Source organism: Sus scrofa, chromosome 4 (assembly GCF_054392235.1).
Source record: "Sus scrofa isolate SSC_HxYL_T2T_F1_AM1 chromosome 4, Sscrofa_HxYL_maternal_Yorkshire_Landrace_v2.0, whole genome shotgun sequence".
Lineage (NCBI taxonomy): Eukaryota > Metazoa > Chordata > Mammalia > Artiodactyla > Suidae > Sus > Sus scrofa.
In genome coordinates, this window is record NC_139386.1 from 41524454 (window position 1) to 41543080 (window position 18627).

The window sequence follows — 18627 nt, forward strand, 5'->3', positions numbered from 1 at the left end:
CTATTATTTACAGATTTTCCGTAAGCTGAACTAAGCACTTTAATTGTCTCACGAACCTCTTAAAAATAACTCTGTCCGGAAAGTGCTATTCTTATCCCTACTTCACAAAAAAGGAAACAGGCTTGAACAGGTTAAGAAAATTATGTCCAGTCACACAGCCAATAAGCAAACAACTGGGAAATTAGCATTAACTGAAAAGGGGGAAAAAAGTTAGAGAGGGAAATCATCAATTTTTTTTTGCCTAAGAATAAACAAATTAAACATATTAAACATTTTTAATTTAAAAAACCCCAAAGCCCCTTACCCCTATCTCTGAAAGATAAACAAGCTGTAGTTGACAAGCTTGGAGGAGGGGAGAGATAAGGGAGAGAAAGATGGACACTGAAAGTGGGCACCATTTTCAGGGGATGGAGAGTTGAAAAGGATTCTTCTAGGGGTGGGGGTGAAGTTAAGTTTGGAGAAAAAAGTGAAGAAGGGACAAGAGAGGACATAAAAGAGGAAGAATTATATTAAAGAGTAGGACAATTTAATTCATGTGAACTTCATATTGGAATAAATTGGTTTCAAAAAAATGATTGTCTAGGAGTTCCTGTTATGACGCAGCAGAAACGAATCAGACTGGTATCCATGAGGATGCAGGTTCAATCCCTGGCCCCACTGAGCAGTGGGTCAGAGACCCAGTGATGCTGTGAGCTGTGATGTAGTTTGCAGACATGGCTCAGATCCTGAGTTGCTGTGGCTGTGGTGTATGCTGGCCGCTGTAGCTCAGATTTGACCCCTTGTCTGGGAACCTCCATATGCTGTGGGTACAGCCCTAAAGATAAAGAAAAAAAAAAATTAATAGGCTATCCATCAAATGTCAGCAAACTCTCTCTCTTAGTTCCTGGAACTTCCTATCCCACAGCTGAGGGCTATGACCAGACACCACAATAACTAACTAACTATCTAACTAAATAAATAAATAAATAAACATCCCAACGGCGGACAACTCTGAGAATAATAATAATAATAATAACCACATGAATTCAACAACCCCTGGAGCACTTCAGAGCCCCAAATCCTACTCTGGGTCCGCTTTGGTTTTGATTCAGTTATCTTTTATCTCTCTAGTCTGCCCTTGTGTTCCTGAATCACTTATCTCTGGGATTTTCAGTTGAAGACATGAAGGCATGACTAAATGTATTAATCATGACTAACGCTGTCTCATTTGAGGACTGTCAGGGGGTGAAGACATTGCAACATCAATGACGTGCATGCATTTGTTTTCTAAGGGAGTTTGGGGCCTCAGATTCAATTACAAGAGATTATAGTTAATAATCACCATTTATAGAAAGGAAGGATAAAAAATAGCAAATACATCTACTTGTTCACATCAGGTCCTTAAAAAGCAAGATATGCAAAAAGGGAAGGTGGGCTTAAGTGGCTTTGGGTGGAGGCTCTTCTGAGATCAAAGAATCGGGCTGCACCCTTGTCATATGGAAGGTCTATGGTGTCTATGTTAATATTTACGTTTCCACTGGGGGATTAAGGGGTGATCCAGCAAGGGTCAGAACATGAAGTCTCATAATCTCTCTCTCGCCATCATTGCCTCCCTCCCTCACCTGCCTTCAGCCCACTCTCCTGTCTGCTCACTGGCACACCCCCGCTTATAAACAGAGTGCTTGAGCAGGTGCATCAAGGCCCCTCAAGGCTGACCCCACCTGACGCCCAGTCACTCTTCCGCAGACATTGCATCCCAGCCCCACTGAACTGCTCCATCATTGGTCCCTAGTGGTGTGCAACTCTCTCTTCTCTCTACCTCCAAGCATGCCCCTCTCTCTGTGGGACAGTCTTCCTTCCCCCCCGCCGGTCAAGGGAGGATGTCTCCTTCCAGATCTAAGCCCCTCTCTCATCTACTAGGGAACTTCCATTCTTACCAGCATTTGTAGCCAGCCAGCCCCTCCAAGCACTAGGGTGTTTCTTATCTTTGGCCAGTGGCCTAAATGGGAGCCCCTCTGTCATCTCTCTGCTACATTCGCACCCCCAGAGAGCTCTGAGCTTCCTTGCCCTTGACCAAACTCCTGAGCCCTTCTCTCCATAACCTTTCCCTGAGCCCTCTAGGACTTCATCCCATGATGAAGCCTCTCTCACTCAGAACCATGTCATAGTGGGTCTGCCCCTCCGCCTCTTCCGGTTTAACAATCCCAGCTCTTCCAGCAAGGACACCACCTCTCCCCTGTAGCCTCCCCAAGGAGACGCCACCCATTCTTCCTCTCCTCACAGACTGAACCCAGGAGGTGGGATATGTACCCCAACATCCGCTCCAAGTGACAGTTCCACACCCATTCAGGCTGACGTGAAACTAGCCTTTCTACTCCTCTGTCAAGATCAAATGCCAATCTCCAGTCATTCCTCTTCATTCAAGGAGCCTTTGGCACCTCGCTCAATCTTCCTTTCCACTCCTGGACCTGCCCTTATCCTGGGGAGCTTCAATATCTTGGTTCTTTGGGAGTTCCTGTTGTGGCTCAGCGGTAACGAACCTGACTAGTATCCATGAGGACACAGGTTCGATTCCTGGCCTCTCTCAGGGGGTTAAGGATCAGGTATTGACCTGAGCTGCGGTGTAGATCACAGATGCAGCTCAGGTCCCAAGTTGCTGTGGCTGTGGCGTAGATCAGCAGCTACAGCTCCAATTCGACCCCTAGACTGGGAACCTCCATATGCCCAGGGTGCAGCCCGGTTCTTTGATCTCAAAAGAGTCTCCACTCAAAGCCACTTAAGCCACCTTCCCTTGGCCACCCCTGGACCTTGTTATCACCCAGAATTGCTCTATCTAGGAAATCTTGAATCCAATAGTGGAGTTCCCTGGTGTCACATCGGGTTAAGGATCTGGCATTGTCAATGCATCAGCTTGGGTTGCTGCTATGGTGGAGATTCGATCCCTGGCTGGGGAACTTGGGAACTTCCACATGCCTTAGGTGCAGCCAAAAAAAAAAAAAAAAAAAAAAAAAAAAAAATCCGATTGTTTACTCCTATTGCAAGATACCATTTTTCATTCTATTCGCCGCATCTGTATTTTATTCAGCAAGACCTTCAGTATCTATCCCAGCTCCTCTGCTTTCTCCTTCTCTATCAACCCCCTCCTGCTTCTGCTTCCTTCCCTATCAACCCCATGACTCATCACATCAGTCACTGTCTTAAAAACATCTTCACTCTCTCATCCGCAGGATACTCTCCTTCTTTGGTTTCGGGAACCAAACCCTCCCCTAAATCTCCCTCCTCTAAATCTCTTTTCCAGAATGTCTTTGCCTTTCCCTTAAGTGTCTGTGTTCTTGAATGCCTGTTGGATTCTTCCCATTCTCCTTGGATAATCTTGTGTATGCTACTTGGATATTTCCGGCATTTAATTTCCTTTTCTACATAAGATGCCAAGTCCCTTGCTCTGCAGTTTCTTTTCCCAAGGAGACTATACAATCTCTGTATTTATTTTTTGGAACTAGAGAATTATCTTGACACAGATATATGCATAAAAGATTGCTAGAAGACCAAAATGAAATTTGCTCCTGATGCCTATTTATAGCATTTTTATCATGAGATGTTTTTGAAATCATGATAGCCACAATGTTTTGAACAGTTATTGTGTGTCAGACATGGGTGGAAGCTTGGTGGACTCTCATTGAACCCAAGTCATCAAGGTATTATTGATCCCAGCTTTCAAATGAAGAGAGGCCGGCAGCTACAGATCCGATTAGACCCCTAGCCTGGGAACCTCCATATGACATGGGTGCAGCCCTCAAAAAGACAAAAAAGACAAAAAAAAAAAAAAAAAAGAGAAAGAGAGAGAGAGAGAAAGAGAGATAATAGAACCTATATAACCAACACAGCCCTGTCAGGCAATAACAGCCTGAGCTGGAATGTAATCCTGGCTCTAATGGAAACTAAGGCCCATCTCCTTTCCACCCATATTGCCCCTCCAATATGGAAAGTTCTGTACCCATCCAGCTCAGCGATGGGCCTCTTAATGCTAACAGAAAATATTTGTAACTTATGACATATAAACAATACGCAACATTAATCAATAGCTAAAACACCAGAGATTTTCCCTAGAATTGACTTTATGGATGACATCCCTTACAGAGATTTTTCCATGCCTGTGCCATACATTTTAAAATATGATATAATTTCCCTTATTGAAATGTACCATATTCAGATTTTGTTTATAAAGTTTTATTGTAAGGAAATGCTATGAAAAAGTCAGTTCTCATGGAGTTCCCGCTGTGGCACAATGGGTTAAGAATCCAAAGGCAGTGGTTTGGATCGCTGTGAAGGTGTGGGTTCAATCCCTAGCCCAGTGCTGTGGGTTAAAGGATCTGGCCTGCAGCCATGGCATAGCTCACAGCTGTGGCTGGGATTCAATCTGTGGCCCAGGAACCGCTATATGCCACGGGTATGACCATAAACAAAAGTCATTTCTCAACTTTGTTTTTGGCCATTAAGAAACAAGAGTGATACAAAGTTTTTGGTTTCATTTTTAGTCTTTTTGATTTTTAGGGCCACACCTGCAGTGTATGGAAATTCCCAGCCTAGGGGTCAAATTGGAACTTTAGCTGCCAGCCTACACCACAGCCACAGTAACATCGATCCTTAATCCACGGAGAGAGGCCAGGGACTGAACCCGCCACCTCATGGTTCCTAGTTGGATTCGTTTCCGCTTGCACCGCAATGGGAACTCCGAGTCCTCTAAATTTAAATAAATGGATTCAAATTGCTCCTAAAGAAAAGTTTGTAGAAAAGCTATTCCTCCTGTGAGGCAGTGGAAATCCCTGGAAGTCTGCCTGAAGCTTAGTATTTATTCTTAGACTATTTAGAGGATTTGGGTAACCTAAGTAAGAGATTAGAAAAGACTGATGATGAGTAGAAGAGACAATCTTTACCTTCGCCAGAGCAGATTCTATTTCCAAAGCTTGCTTGCAATTGGAAAAACCTATGGGAGCTTCTTTTGCAGAAATGCGGAAATCAAGAAAAGGCCCTTGCTCAGCAAAGGTGAAGCACAGATGGTGAAGTGGCATGAATGCCTTTCCAAGGGACAGTTCCACCAGGGCCTCATCTTTCTGGCACTGCGAACACCAGCGGGACCAGCCACCCCTGCTGTCATGCCCGCAGAGCCAGCCTGTCAGGCTGGAACAAGTGGCCAGGCATTCCCTGGTCCTCTTGTGCCCGAGCTGGACAAATTCAGTGTTCAACAAGCGGCAGTGCAGCTTTTAAGCTTCTGACACTTGCTTAAAGAAAATCACTGAGTACCCATTGTGGCTCAGAGGTTAACGAACCTGACCAATATCCATGAGGACATGGGTTCGATCCCTGGCATCCATCAGTGGGTTAAGGATCCGGCGTTGCCGTGAGCCGTGGTTTAGGTTGCAGATGAGGCTTGGATCACGCATCGCTGTGGCTGTGGCGTAGGCTGGCAACTGAAGTTCCAATTCGACTCCTAGGCTGGGAATTTCCATATGCCACGGGTGTGGCCCTAAAAAGCAAAAACAAAAAACAAAACCAAAAAACCACAAGCAATTATTGAGCACTGGTGTCAGGCACCGGGGATAGAAAGGTGAACAAGGCAGCCTCCTGCCCCTAATGGGTCCCAAACAAGCCTAAGAAACAGGCATGAATAAAGCCACTTAAGACAACAGGAGCTGATTAGCCTGGGGAAGAATACAGTTCTGTGGGGATGTGTGGAGAAGGGAGGGACAAAGAGGACAGTGTTGGGAGAGCGAATCGTAAGTGGTCACACTTGAGCTGGGTTCCTCCAAACTTCCAGCACCAGGAAGCAAATCCCAATCTTTCCTTCCAGAGCTCACTGTTCTAAGAAGAACTAGCAAAAGCTTAGAAAGAGCTACATTCTTTAGATACATAACGTCCTCATTAGTGGCTCTCCTCCAAAGCCAAACAAAGCAGCTGGGGAGCAGACTTCAAAGCCGCTCATCTGATGACAGACTAGGACACAGAATGACTCTAAATGAGAATAAGCCCCAACCGAGGCAATTTTGCAGCCTTCCAATTATCACCGCTGCTGGCAAATCTGTTCACTCAAAAGCCTTTTTCTCTTTGTTGTCCCACAGCAAGATAAATCTTTCTTTGGTTGTCTCCGAAGGGAAATATTAACAAGTTCAAGAATTAAAAGATGCATGTAAACTTGACCCTAAAAACTATCTTCCTGTTCGAATTCACTAAGACAGCAAGTTCTTGAATCCCAGTCAAATATTTCCTAGCAGGTCCTCGCTTCCTCTGGGTGGAGGCCGACTTTAAGTTACTTAAACAAATGTTGATCCTTCTGAATGGAGTTATAACCTCAGTTTTGATTCTAGCTTAGGACAGTAGACTAAATTTCTATTCATTCCAGCAATAATGAAACATCCATTATGTTCATAGGAGGGATTCAAAATAACTTCCTCCATCACTTTCTTTTTTTTCTTTTTTTGTCTTTTGTCTTTTTTTTAGGGTGGCGCCTGTGGCATATGGAGGTTTCCAGGTTAGGGGTCCAATCGGAGCTGTAGATGCTGGCCTACACCACAGCCACCGCAACACCTGATCCAAGCTGCCTTGTCTGCAACCTACACCATAGCTCATGGCAACGCCAGAGCTTAATCCATGGATCGAGGCTGGGAATCGAACCTGCGTCCTCATGGATGCTAGTCAGATTCATTTCCACTGAGCCATGAGGAGAATCCCTCTTCCAACACTTTCAATCCCATCTACTTACTTTGTTTTCATCACAGCACTTACTCTACCTGCCACTGTACTGTACACTAGAACCTCAATTTCATGAGGACAGGAGCTTCAGAACCACTTTAATCACTGCTGTGATCCCAGAACCTAAGACTGCCTGCTAGAAAGTGTATTTGCTCAGTGAGATACATACTCAGGTGAATGAATGCGCTGGGCATTGTGCAGTGCAGGGTAGTTGACTAAAGCTGCAAAACGTAGTGTAGCTCCATCATTTCTACATGAAAGGAGTGGTGGAAGGAAGGACTGTGCCTTAGAGCTGGTTTCCATGTGGACTTGGAGTGATTTGGTGTGGGGAAAAAAATGGAGATTTTTGGAAGAACGGGGAAATTCCTGCCACTAAATGGGTACATGAATAAAATAATAAATGTGTCTGATTGAATAAATATTGAAGTTTGTAAAAGAACAATATGGGATCCTTTCCCTCAGGACGTCACATTTAGTACAGTAAACAGACAACTTACGATAAACATGGTGGATGCAAAACATATTAATAAAGTGCTAAAGAGAATGTAAATTGGTGCAGCCACTACAGGAAACAGTATGGAGCTTCCTCAGAAAACTAAAAATAGAGTTGCCATATGATCCAGCAATCCCACTCCTGGGCATCTATCCAGATAAGACTATCATTCAAAAAGACACTACACCCTATGTTCATAGCAGCACAATTCACAATAGCCAAGACAGGGAAGCAACTTAAATGTCCATCAACAGATGAATGGATAAAGATGTGGTACTTATATAATGGAATATTACCATAAAAAAGAATGAAATAATACACTTGCAGCAACATATACGGACCTAGAGATTCTCCTACTAAGTGAAGTAAGTCAGAAAGAAAAAGACAGATACCACACACTATCACTTACATGTGGAATCTAAAATATGATGTAAATAAATTTACCCATGAAACAGAAATAGTCTCACAGACATGGAAAATATACTTATGATTGTCAAGGGAGAGGTAGATTGAGTTTGAGTTTAGCACATGTAAACTCATATATTATGGATAAACACAAGGTCCTACTGCATGGCACAGAGAACTATACTCAATGTCCTGGGATAGACCATGATGGAAAAGAATATGAAAAAAGAATACACATATATGAATAATATGTATAATATACACATCTATAATATGTCATATATTATATATGTATATTATATGTGTGTATATCATATATAATATGGTATGTATATTATATTATGTATAATATAATACATATTCATATAACATATTATTAAAATGAACAGTATGTATAATATATATTATATATTAAATATTATATTTTATATTATATATGCATATTAATATACACATATGCATATATATGCACATATATTATGCATATATATTGTATATGCATATTAATATATGTGTTATATATTATACATATTATTCATACAACATATATTATTATTAAACTGAATAATATGTATAGTAATAAATAACTGAATATTTATAATATATATTATATATGTATATTATATGTGTGTATAATATATAATATAATATGTATATATTATTATGTATAATATGTATATTATACATACTATTCCTATAACATATATATTATTAAACTGAATAATATGTATAATAATACATAACTGAATAATATGTATAATATATATAGATAAATCACTTTGCTATACAGCGGATACTACCACAACATTGTCAATCAACTACACTTCAATAAAATAAATTTAAAAAAAAAAAAGAAGCCCCAGAAAATCAGCAACGAAATGAGGAAGATCCACAAGGCTGTCTGAACTGGGGCTTACTATCAGAGGGGGAACTTGCCAGTGTTGCCCATTTGCCCATCTGGTGATTCCCACACATACACACAGAGACTTCAACTTTGGAGAGCCTCCTCAAGTTAGACATAGGAGCAGGAACTCTGAGCCAGGCCACCTGCATTCATATCCTAGGCTTGCCATTTATTATTTGTGTGGCCCACCTCAATATCCCTGTAGATCAAAGCTAATCGTACCATTCCCACCTCAGAGGACTGATGTGAGAATTAACTGACTTAGTAAGTGTGCTCAGAACAGGACCTGTCATAGAGTAAATCAAGTGATAGTTGCTTTATTGTTATTAATGGAATACTAGTATTATTGTCGACGTTGTTACAAATAGAACAGTATGCCTAAGGATGAAATAAATCACCAATTATGATTTAAAGGCAGTTCTAGTTTCCACCTTAGGCCTTCTGAGGTCAACTGAGCCTTCAAATGAGGGCCAGCGATCAGAGAGAGATCTGACTTCAACAGTCCAGGTAAATCTTGCCCAACATACACATAGCAGTCTTTTATGTTGATTTTTCAATTTTTAAAAATTTTATTCTATTTTTTTAAATTGAGGTACAGTTGGGAGTTCCCATCGTGGCTCAGTAGTTAACGAATCCAACTAGGAATTATGGGGTTGTGGGTTCGATCCCTGGCCTTGCTCAGTGGGTCAAAGATCCAGTGTTGCCGTGAGCTGTGGTGTAGGTTGAAGATGCAGCTCGGATCTCGAGTTGCAGTGGCTGTGGTGTAGACCGGCGGCTGCAGCTCCAATTAGACCCCTAGCCTGGGAACTTCCACATGTCGCAGGTGTGCCCTTAGAAAAGACAAAAAAAATTAAAAAATAAAAAATAAACAAATAAATTGAGGTACAGTTGATTTAACATAGCTCTTAACGGAAAGAGAAACCAAAGTGAATTATTCACATATATACCACATGAGCTTAGATAAAAAATACATTACATAGCAGGAGCTCCCAAAGAAAATAAGAAATGATATTAATTCATGCCTTTGGCTGGAATTAAGATAATTTGACATCTTAGCCACTGGCCAAGCGAAAGCTCCTTTAACATTTTTGTCACTTTTTTTCTGCATTTAAGATCCTAAAAGCTACTACTAAATATTCTACATCACAGAAACTATAAAAATATAAAAATAAAAATGTCAAATTATCACTGTAAGTGTAACAGCATCACCCTTAACACTTCCCTGTTACAGAATACAGATTGTAGGAAATCAGTAACAATGTTATAAGACATTTCTTTATGTTTATACATCAAACATGGTTTTCACTCTTTTATTCATGAAAAGCAACAAGTAAAAACTTGGCCTTTATTACCCCAGGTTTCAGTTTCTATGCTCAGAAATTTAGATTAAATATCCCCAAGAAATGCTTTTCAAAGATAGACGCCTATGAGTAGGAGTTCCCCGGGTGGCACAGCGGGTTAAGGACCTGATGTTGTCTTTGCTATAGCTCAGGCATGGCCAAAAAAAGAAAAAAAAAAAGAAATCTTGTTTGGAGTTTCCATGTGTTAAGGAACCCACACATGGCTTTTGCGGTGTGGTGGGTTCCATCCCCAGCTCAGGAACAGCTATATGCCCAGGCTGTGACAAAAAGAAGAAGCCTATGAAATTACAAGTCATTACACCCCAAAAATATGCTTTATTATACCAAGTTAAACGTAAATTGGTTTCATAAAAAGCCAGGTATTCAAAAAATATGTAATCTTTTTAAAACTCATTATCCTTGCTGTTTGCTCTACTTTTTCCTTACTCCTTATAATTATTTTCATTTAATTAGCAATATTACCTTTGTACATGCGAATAAATCTCTTACATATTTTTCTGAAATATATCATAGTTTACCATACTGGCTCAAATATAAATGTAGAATTGTATATAATATTGGTCACTTTTTTTTTTTTTTGGCCACGCTCATGGCATGAGGAAGTTCCCTGGCCAGGGAGTGAACCTGGGCCAAAGCAGTAACCAGAGCCACGGTAGTGACAATGTCAGATCCTCAACCCATTGGAGCCACCAGGGAACTCCACCCACTCTTTTTTTTTTTTTTTTTTTTGGTCTTTTTAGGGCTGCACCCACGCATATAGAAGTTCCCAGGCTAGGGGTCAAATCATAGCTACGGCTGCCAGCCTACACCAGAGCCACAGCAACGCAGGATCCAAGACGCATCTGTGACCTACACCACAGCTCACGGCAATGCCAGATCCCCAACCCACTGAGTAAAGCCAGGGATCGAACCTCCATCTTCATGGATTCGTTTCCACTAGGCCACAATAGGAACTCCAGCCACTCATTTTTTTAATATCACAGAAATACATTTTCAAATAATTTCCGGAGAATCGTGTGCTTCAAACTCATTCCTTTGGTTCCTTTCATTAAAACTCTCTTAAAATTCAACTAATTCCATTCATGAATTCCTCATCAAAATTCAGGCCTTAAGTCTCCTTCCTCAAGCTTACTCTCTGTTAAGGGTCACATCACTGTTAAAACAAGTCGACTTGTGACTTCTTTATAAGTTAAAGTCCTGAAAATAACTACACCTTTTTCAATCATCATTAAAGGAGAACAACTGGAAACCACCTGGGTTATCTTGGGCAGCCTACAAATGCCACCTGACTTGGTTTAAAGCATGGCTTTCAAATCCCCTGGGGTCTAGGGAGGACAAGCAGGGGCTGGCATGACTCCTGGCTCTCCAAATCTAGAGTTTTAGTTTTGTCTTATTCGTATACTCTATCAGGTGAGGTTTTTTGTTTTGTTTGTTTTTTATAATATTCCCGATTGCTTGTTTTCTCTTTTTCTTTCTCTTTCACCACCACCCCTCCTTCTTTTTCTAGGCATAGCCTTTTTCTTCTTCTGAGCAAATCTGTTCGAAGCCATCAGGTGGACCAGAGCGAGTGAGCAGCCTAGTGGGCAGTGGGGGAGTCAGATCCAGAGAGGAGGGTGTATTGGGGAGGGTGGTGACAGGATGAGGAGGGCAGGCAGCCTGAGGCAGTGAGTCAGGGCTCAAAGAGGGCACAGTGTCCACATAAGGGGAGCAGCTTAGCCTGGGTGGTCAGCCAGAGCCTGGGGAAGAGTGGGCAGAGAGGGCAACCCGGTGCAGCGTTCTCTATCCCTTGCACGGTGAGGAAGGACGGTGTCCACACAGGGGGAGGATTGGGGCTTGGAGTCAAAGCAGGGTATGGAGGGCGTTCAGGTCAGGAATGGGAGTGACTCAGGTCAGTGGGAGAGTCAGAGGCCACGCAGGGTAAAGTGTCCTTGTGCGTGGGTGGGTGGCTCAGACTAGGCAGGGTGAGGAGGGCATCCCCACCAAGAAGTGGTCCACTGTCGACCGGCCTGAGCCCAGGCGTAGGCGGTATCCATCTGTGAGGGCAGCCCAGCAGGAGTTTCGAGGGACCACACAGGGCGGGAGGATGCCCGTACACAGGGAAGGCTCAGCACAGGCTCTTAGGTGTTGGAGTGAGATAAAGGGGGTGCCCAAGATAGCAGCAGCCTGGTATGAAGTGTGAGTCTAAATGGGGTTATAGGGGATCCATAACCTTGGAAAGGCAGCAGTAGAGATAAGACAGCTGATGTACTGGGAGCCTGATCAAAAATCCTGAACATATTAAAGTTAAAGAAACCGACTCTTTTACTGTCAGAGGAGAGCAGAACCCCAGGGTTAGAACAGGACGTATCAATTTTGAAGTCAGGGATTTCCTTTTTTTTTTTCTTTTTTCCTTTTTTTGTCTTTAGGGCCATACCCGCGGCATATGGAGGTTCCCAGGCTAGGGGTCTAATCGGAGCTGTAGCCGCCAGCCTACACCACAGCCACAGCAACACGAGATCCAAGCCAGGTCTGCAACTTACACCGCAGCTCACGGCAATGCCGGATCCTTAACCCACTAAGGGAGACCAAGGATGGAACCCATGTCCTCATGGATACTAGTCGGGTTCATTAACCACTGAGCCATGATGGGAACTCCGAAAGTCATGGATTTCCACATAGAGACAGATGGAGAAGTTTAGATGAAAGTGTGCGTGTGTGTACACACACACACACACACACAATCTACCCCCTGAAAGGGCCTAGGACTGCTACTTTCCCCAAAGCAACAAGCAGAACTAATTCCCAACTAGTATACTTGACTTCTAACTTATCAATCTCCACTAAAAGAACTCTTTAGAGAAATGGCCAATTCCTGGGGAGGGAATGGGAAAGCACAAGATGAGTCTCAAACGTCCTATAGCAAAAAGTAAAGGGTTCAAATAGTGAAGCTCTAGTCAGCAGACCACAGAAGCCAGCTTATCACTGGACAAATCAGGGGCGAATTGAGCATCAGAATAAATGATAATAATGAGAAATAAAGTATGGTCACTGGGCCATTAACAACAGCATCACCTGGAAACTTGTTAGAAATGCAGATTCTGGAGTTCCCTCATGGCTCAGTGGTTAATGAACCAGACTAGGATCCACAAGGATGTGGGTTCGATCCCTGGCCTCGTTCAGTGAGCTAATGATCTGGTGTTGCCATGAGCTGTGGTGTACGTTGCAGAGGCGGCTTGGACTCTGCATTGCTGTGGCTGTGGTGCAGGCCAGCAGCTACAGCTCCAGTTCGACCCCTAGCCTGGGAAACCGCATATGCCTTGGGTGCAGCCCTAAAAAGAAAAAAATTAAAATAAAAAAAGAAATGCAAATTCTCAGGTCCCACCCCAGACCTACAGGGCTTAGCAGTCTTGTTTCAACAAGCCCTTCACTGGATTCTCATGCACACTCAAGTTTGAAACCACTGAAGTAGGAAATTATGAATCTATAAAACAAAGAAAATGAAAGTTTGATGTGGAATATAATATCTACATAGTCTTCAAAGCACCACCACACAAAATACTATAGAAGAGAAAAAGAGTAACTTTACAAACCTTTAATTATCAAAATGCACATAAGTAATGGAACAAATTGAAACTGAGCACCACCTAAGACGTGATGAGAAAAATCATAACTTCTGTGATATTCCTTCTACACAAGTGCATAATCTGAATTTAATAATGAAACATCAGGAGTTCCTGTCGTGGCGGAGCAGGAACGAATCCGACTAGGAACCATGAGGTTGTGAGTTCCATCCCTGGCCTTGCTCAGTGGGTTAAGGATCCGGCATTGCCCTGAGCTGTGGTGCAGGTCACAGACGAGGCTTGGATCTGGTGTTGCTGTAGCTCTGGTGTAGGCCGGTGGCAACAGCTCCGATTAGACCCCTAGCCTGGGAATATCCATATGCCACGGGTGTGGCCCTAAAAAGAAAAATAAAAGAATCAAGGTCTTAAAAATCGAGGAAAGAATGAGTAGCTGTTCCAATTCATTCCTTCAATAGTAACAGACATATTAAAAGTGCTCAATTAGTGTTTACAGGTAAAATGTCTGCCAAAGCAACTCTGGAATTTTGGGTTCTTCAAGTCATTGGAATATTCCTATAAGAAAACATGATCTAAATAAAAAATCTAGACCTTCCCATTTTACCGTTACTTTTGTAACAATTTATCTTCAGTCAAAATAGTTTGTCATTCTTTCTGACAATAACTTGGACTGCAAAGCAAAATTGTATCAAGGCAGCTCCCAATAACAATAAACCATGTCTTTGGCATATGGAAGAATGGTCATTTTCTGAACCTGCCTGCAGTATGTCCAAAAGTATAGTTTTATCTTCTAACTTGAAAGAAAAGGCTGCAGTTTCCCTCGGGGCACGGAGGAAACGAACCGACTAGGAACCAATGAAGTTTCCGGTTCGACTCCTGACTTAGCTCAGTGGGTTAAGGATCTGGTGTTACCATGAGCTGTGGTGTAGGTCGCAGACTCGGCTTGGATCTGGCGTTGCTGTGGCTGTGGTGTAGGCCAGAGGCTACAGCTCCGATTAGACCCCTAGCCTTGGAACCTCCATATGCCACGAGTGCAGCCCTAAAAAAACAAAGAAGAAGAAAAGAAAAAAAAAGAAGGAAAAGGCTAATGTGAACACACTAATGTTTTACTTGACTGGAAATTTGCTAATACATCCTAATGAATTATCTAATTCATTAAGCAATTGTTCCTAACTCTAATTCTAAGGAAATACTGTACCATGCCTCAATAACCAAGAGTCCTCAGCACACTCAGAGTTAGAAGGAAACATAGGAATAAATCTTCGTGACCTTGAGTTAGGCAAAGGTATTCTTAGATATGACACCAAAAGCACAATCAACAAAAGGAAAAAACTGATAAGTTGGACATCATCAAAATTAAACTTTTGTGCTTCAAACAATACCACCAAGAGAGTGAAAAGACAATTCACAGAATAGGAGAAAATATCCACAAATCATGTATCTGATAATGTCTTGTATTCAGATTATATAAAGAACTCTTACAACCCAATGACAAAAAAGAAATTTAAAAATGGGCAGGAGTTCCCACCGTGGCTCAGCAGGACCAAACCCGACTAGTACCCACAAGGATGTGGGTTCAATCCCTGGCTCTGCTCAGTGGGATAAGGATCTGGTCGCGGTGAGCTGAGTTATAGGTTGCAGACGCAGCTCGGATCCGGTGTGGCTGTGGCTGTGGCATAGGCCAGCAGCTGACAGCTCTGATTCGGCCCCTGGCCTGGGAACTTCCATATGCCACAGGTGCGGTCTTAAAAACAATAAATAAAAGCAGACAAAGGATCATTAACAAGAAACATTTCCAAAGAAGATATGCAAATGGCCAATGACCACATGAAAACGTTCTCAACATCATTAACCATTAAGAAAGTGCAAACCAAAATCCAGGGATACTTCACAAGCCATGATCAAAGACTGTATGTGCTGAGAAAACCTTGGAGAAATTGGAACACTCCACCATTGCTAGTGGCAAAGTCCAATGGTGCAGCCACTTGGCAAAACAGTTTGGCAGTTCCTCAAAGGGTTAAACATAGAAGTAACATATAACCCATACTTCCACCTCTAGATATATACTCAAGAGAAACAAAAATATGTCTACACAAAAACTTGTACACAAATGTCTGTCACAATATTATTCACAATAGCCCCCAGGTGGAGGAAACAACCCAAATGTCAACTGATGAATCAATAAAATGTAGGTCATCCATACAATAGAATATTTGACAACAAAAAGGAGTAAGTACTCATGCATTATTAATACAACATGAATCTTAAAAACCTGAAAAAAAGCCAGTCACCAAATGTATGACTTCATTTGTGAAATGTCCAGATAAGGCCAATCTATAAACAAAAAAGTAGATTCATCGTTGTCTAGGACGGGGGCATTAGGGAGTGAATGCAGAGCGACTGCTAATGGGTGCAGGGCTACATCTGAAATGCTGAAACCATTCTGGAAAACAGTAGTAATCATTTTAAAAATATACCCCAAACCCCACTGAATTGTATACTTTATTTTTGGCCACACCCGCAGCATGGGGAGGTCCCAGGGCCAGGGATTGAACCTGTGCCACAGCAGCAACACACCAGATCCTTAACCCACTTCACCACAAGGGAACTTCATTTAATTGTATACTTTAAATGGGTGAAATGTATGATAAATGAATTTCTCTTATTGAAGCTAAAAATAAATAATAGTAAAGCATATATTTCTTCTAAGCATTAAGCTGATGGGAGCATGCAGATACAAAATCTGATTAAAGTGGTACTGACTACTCTTTTCTTTTTTTTTTTTTTTTTTTTCGTCTTTTGTCTGTTTGTTGTTGTTGTTGCTATTTCTTGGGCCGCTCCCGCGGCATATGGAGGTTCCCAGGCTAGGGGTCCAATCGGAGCTGTAGCCACCGGCCTACGCCAGAGCCACAGCAACACGGGATCCGAGCCGAGTCTGCAACCTACACCACAGCTCACGGCAACGCCGGATCGTTAACCCACTGAGCAAGGGCAGGGACCGAACCCGCAACCTCATGGTTCCTAGTTGGATTCGTTAACCACTGCGCCACGACGGGAACTCCGAGAAAAGTATTTTTTTTTTTTTTTTTTTTTTGTCTTTTTGCCATTTCCTGAACCGCTCCTGCGGCACATGGAGGTTCCCAGGCTAGGGGTCTAATCGGAGCTGTAGCCACCAGCCTACACCAGAGCCACAGCAACGCAGGATCCGAGCCGCGTCTGCGACCTACACCACAGCTCACAGCAACGCCGTAACCTTGACCCACTGAGCAAGGGCAGGGATCGAACCCGCAACCTCATGGTTCCTAGTCGGATTCGTTAACCACTGCGCCACGACGGGAACTCCCTCTTTTTTTCTTGATAAAAATAATACCATAAAAGCTTTACAGTAATCATTTTAACTACGTGAACAATGTAACAAAGGTTTCCAAAGGTCAAGATAGTATCAGCACTACTGTCAACTAAATCCTTTTTTTTTTTTTGACTGCACACAATGCATGCAAAAAGTTCCTGGGCCGGGGATCCAAATTGTGCCAGAGTAACCAGAGCCACATCAGTGACTATATTGGATCTTCAACCTGCTGAGCCACCAGGGAACTCCTACCTAAGGACAGGATTATCAAGCCAAACAATCATACTGTTGCCAATTTGTTTTTGTTTTTTTTGTGTGTTTTTTTTTTTTTTTTTTTTTTTTTTTTTTGTCTTTTTGCTATTTCTTGGGCCGCTCCTGCAGCATGTGGAGGTTCCCAGGCTAGGGGTCCAATTGGAGCTGTAGCCACCGGCCTACACCAGAGCCACAGCAACACGGGATCCGAGCCGAGTCTGCGACCTACACCACAGCTCACGGCAACGCCAGATCCTTAACCCACTGAGCAAGGGCAGGGACCGAACCTGCAACCTCATGGTTCCTAGTCGGATTCGTTAACCACTGCGCCACGACGGGAACTCCCCAATTTGTTTTTGCCAAATAACTATATTTAGAGTGGATGAAAATACTGTTGATTAAATGGCTTAAAATTCTACTTTCTAGGGTTGAAATTTGGTATATTAAGTATATTATTGCAAACAAATTTTTTTCAATTACTAAAGATATCAAATACAAAGTAATCCTTAAGAAATTTACCTTGATTTGATATTTAAGAGAGTGCCATTGATAATACCTTTATAGATATGACCTTCAAAAAATTAAACCACCCAACACCAATAATATGGAAACTAACATAATACATACTTAATGCTGAATGAATCTAATTTAGCTTTGGGGAGTTCCCGCCCTGGATTAGCAGATTAAGAACCCTTGACTAGCATCCATGAGGATATGGGTTCCACCCCGGGCCTTGCTCAGTGGGTTAAGGATCTGGCACTGCTGTGAGCTGTGATGTAAGTCATAGACATGGTTCAGATCAGGTACTTCTGTGGCTGTAGAGTGGCAGCTGCAGCTCCGATTGGCCCTCTGGCATGGGAACTTCCATATGCTACAGGTGAGGCCCTAAGAAGAAAAAATACAATTAAAATACAAAACTAAAAAATTAAAATTCAGTTAAAAAAAATTTTTTTTTATTTTTTTGCCCTTTTAGGGCTGCATCTGCAGCATATGGAAGTTCCCAAGTGAGGGGTCAAATCGGAGCTGCAGCCGCCAGCTTATGCTGCAGTCATAGCAATGCCAGATCCAAGCCACATCTGCAACCTACACCACAGCTCATGGCAAGGCCAGATACTTAACCCACTCAGCGAGGCCAGGGATCCAACCAGCATCCTCATGGATACTACAGACAGGTTCATTAACTGCTAAGCCATGATGGGAACTCTCATTTAGCTTTTAAATAAAAACTTTAAAGTTATTATCAATAAACTAAGCACAATTTCATGTATTTTTACCCTAGACTTTACTATTCAATTTTATCTTCTCAAATGTACAGCTATCATGTGGATATGTAAATAATTGCAACTATACTGTATAAAGCTACAACATATATTTGAGAATAAATTAGCACATCCAAGAGAAAAAAAGATTGCAGCTCAACTACTAGAACCTTTCAAGAATCACAGGGTATATACAATTTAATACTACCCATATGTAAGAATTTCAGCATAAAAGAGATAAAGATACATAAACAAATGACAAAAGATATATAAAACCGGCCCTTGCATGCACTTGACCCAAAGGCATGAATTCCTGTATCA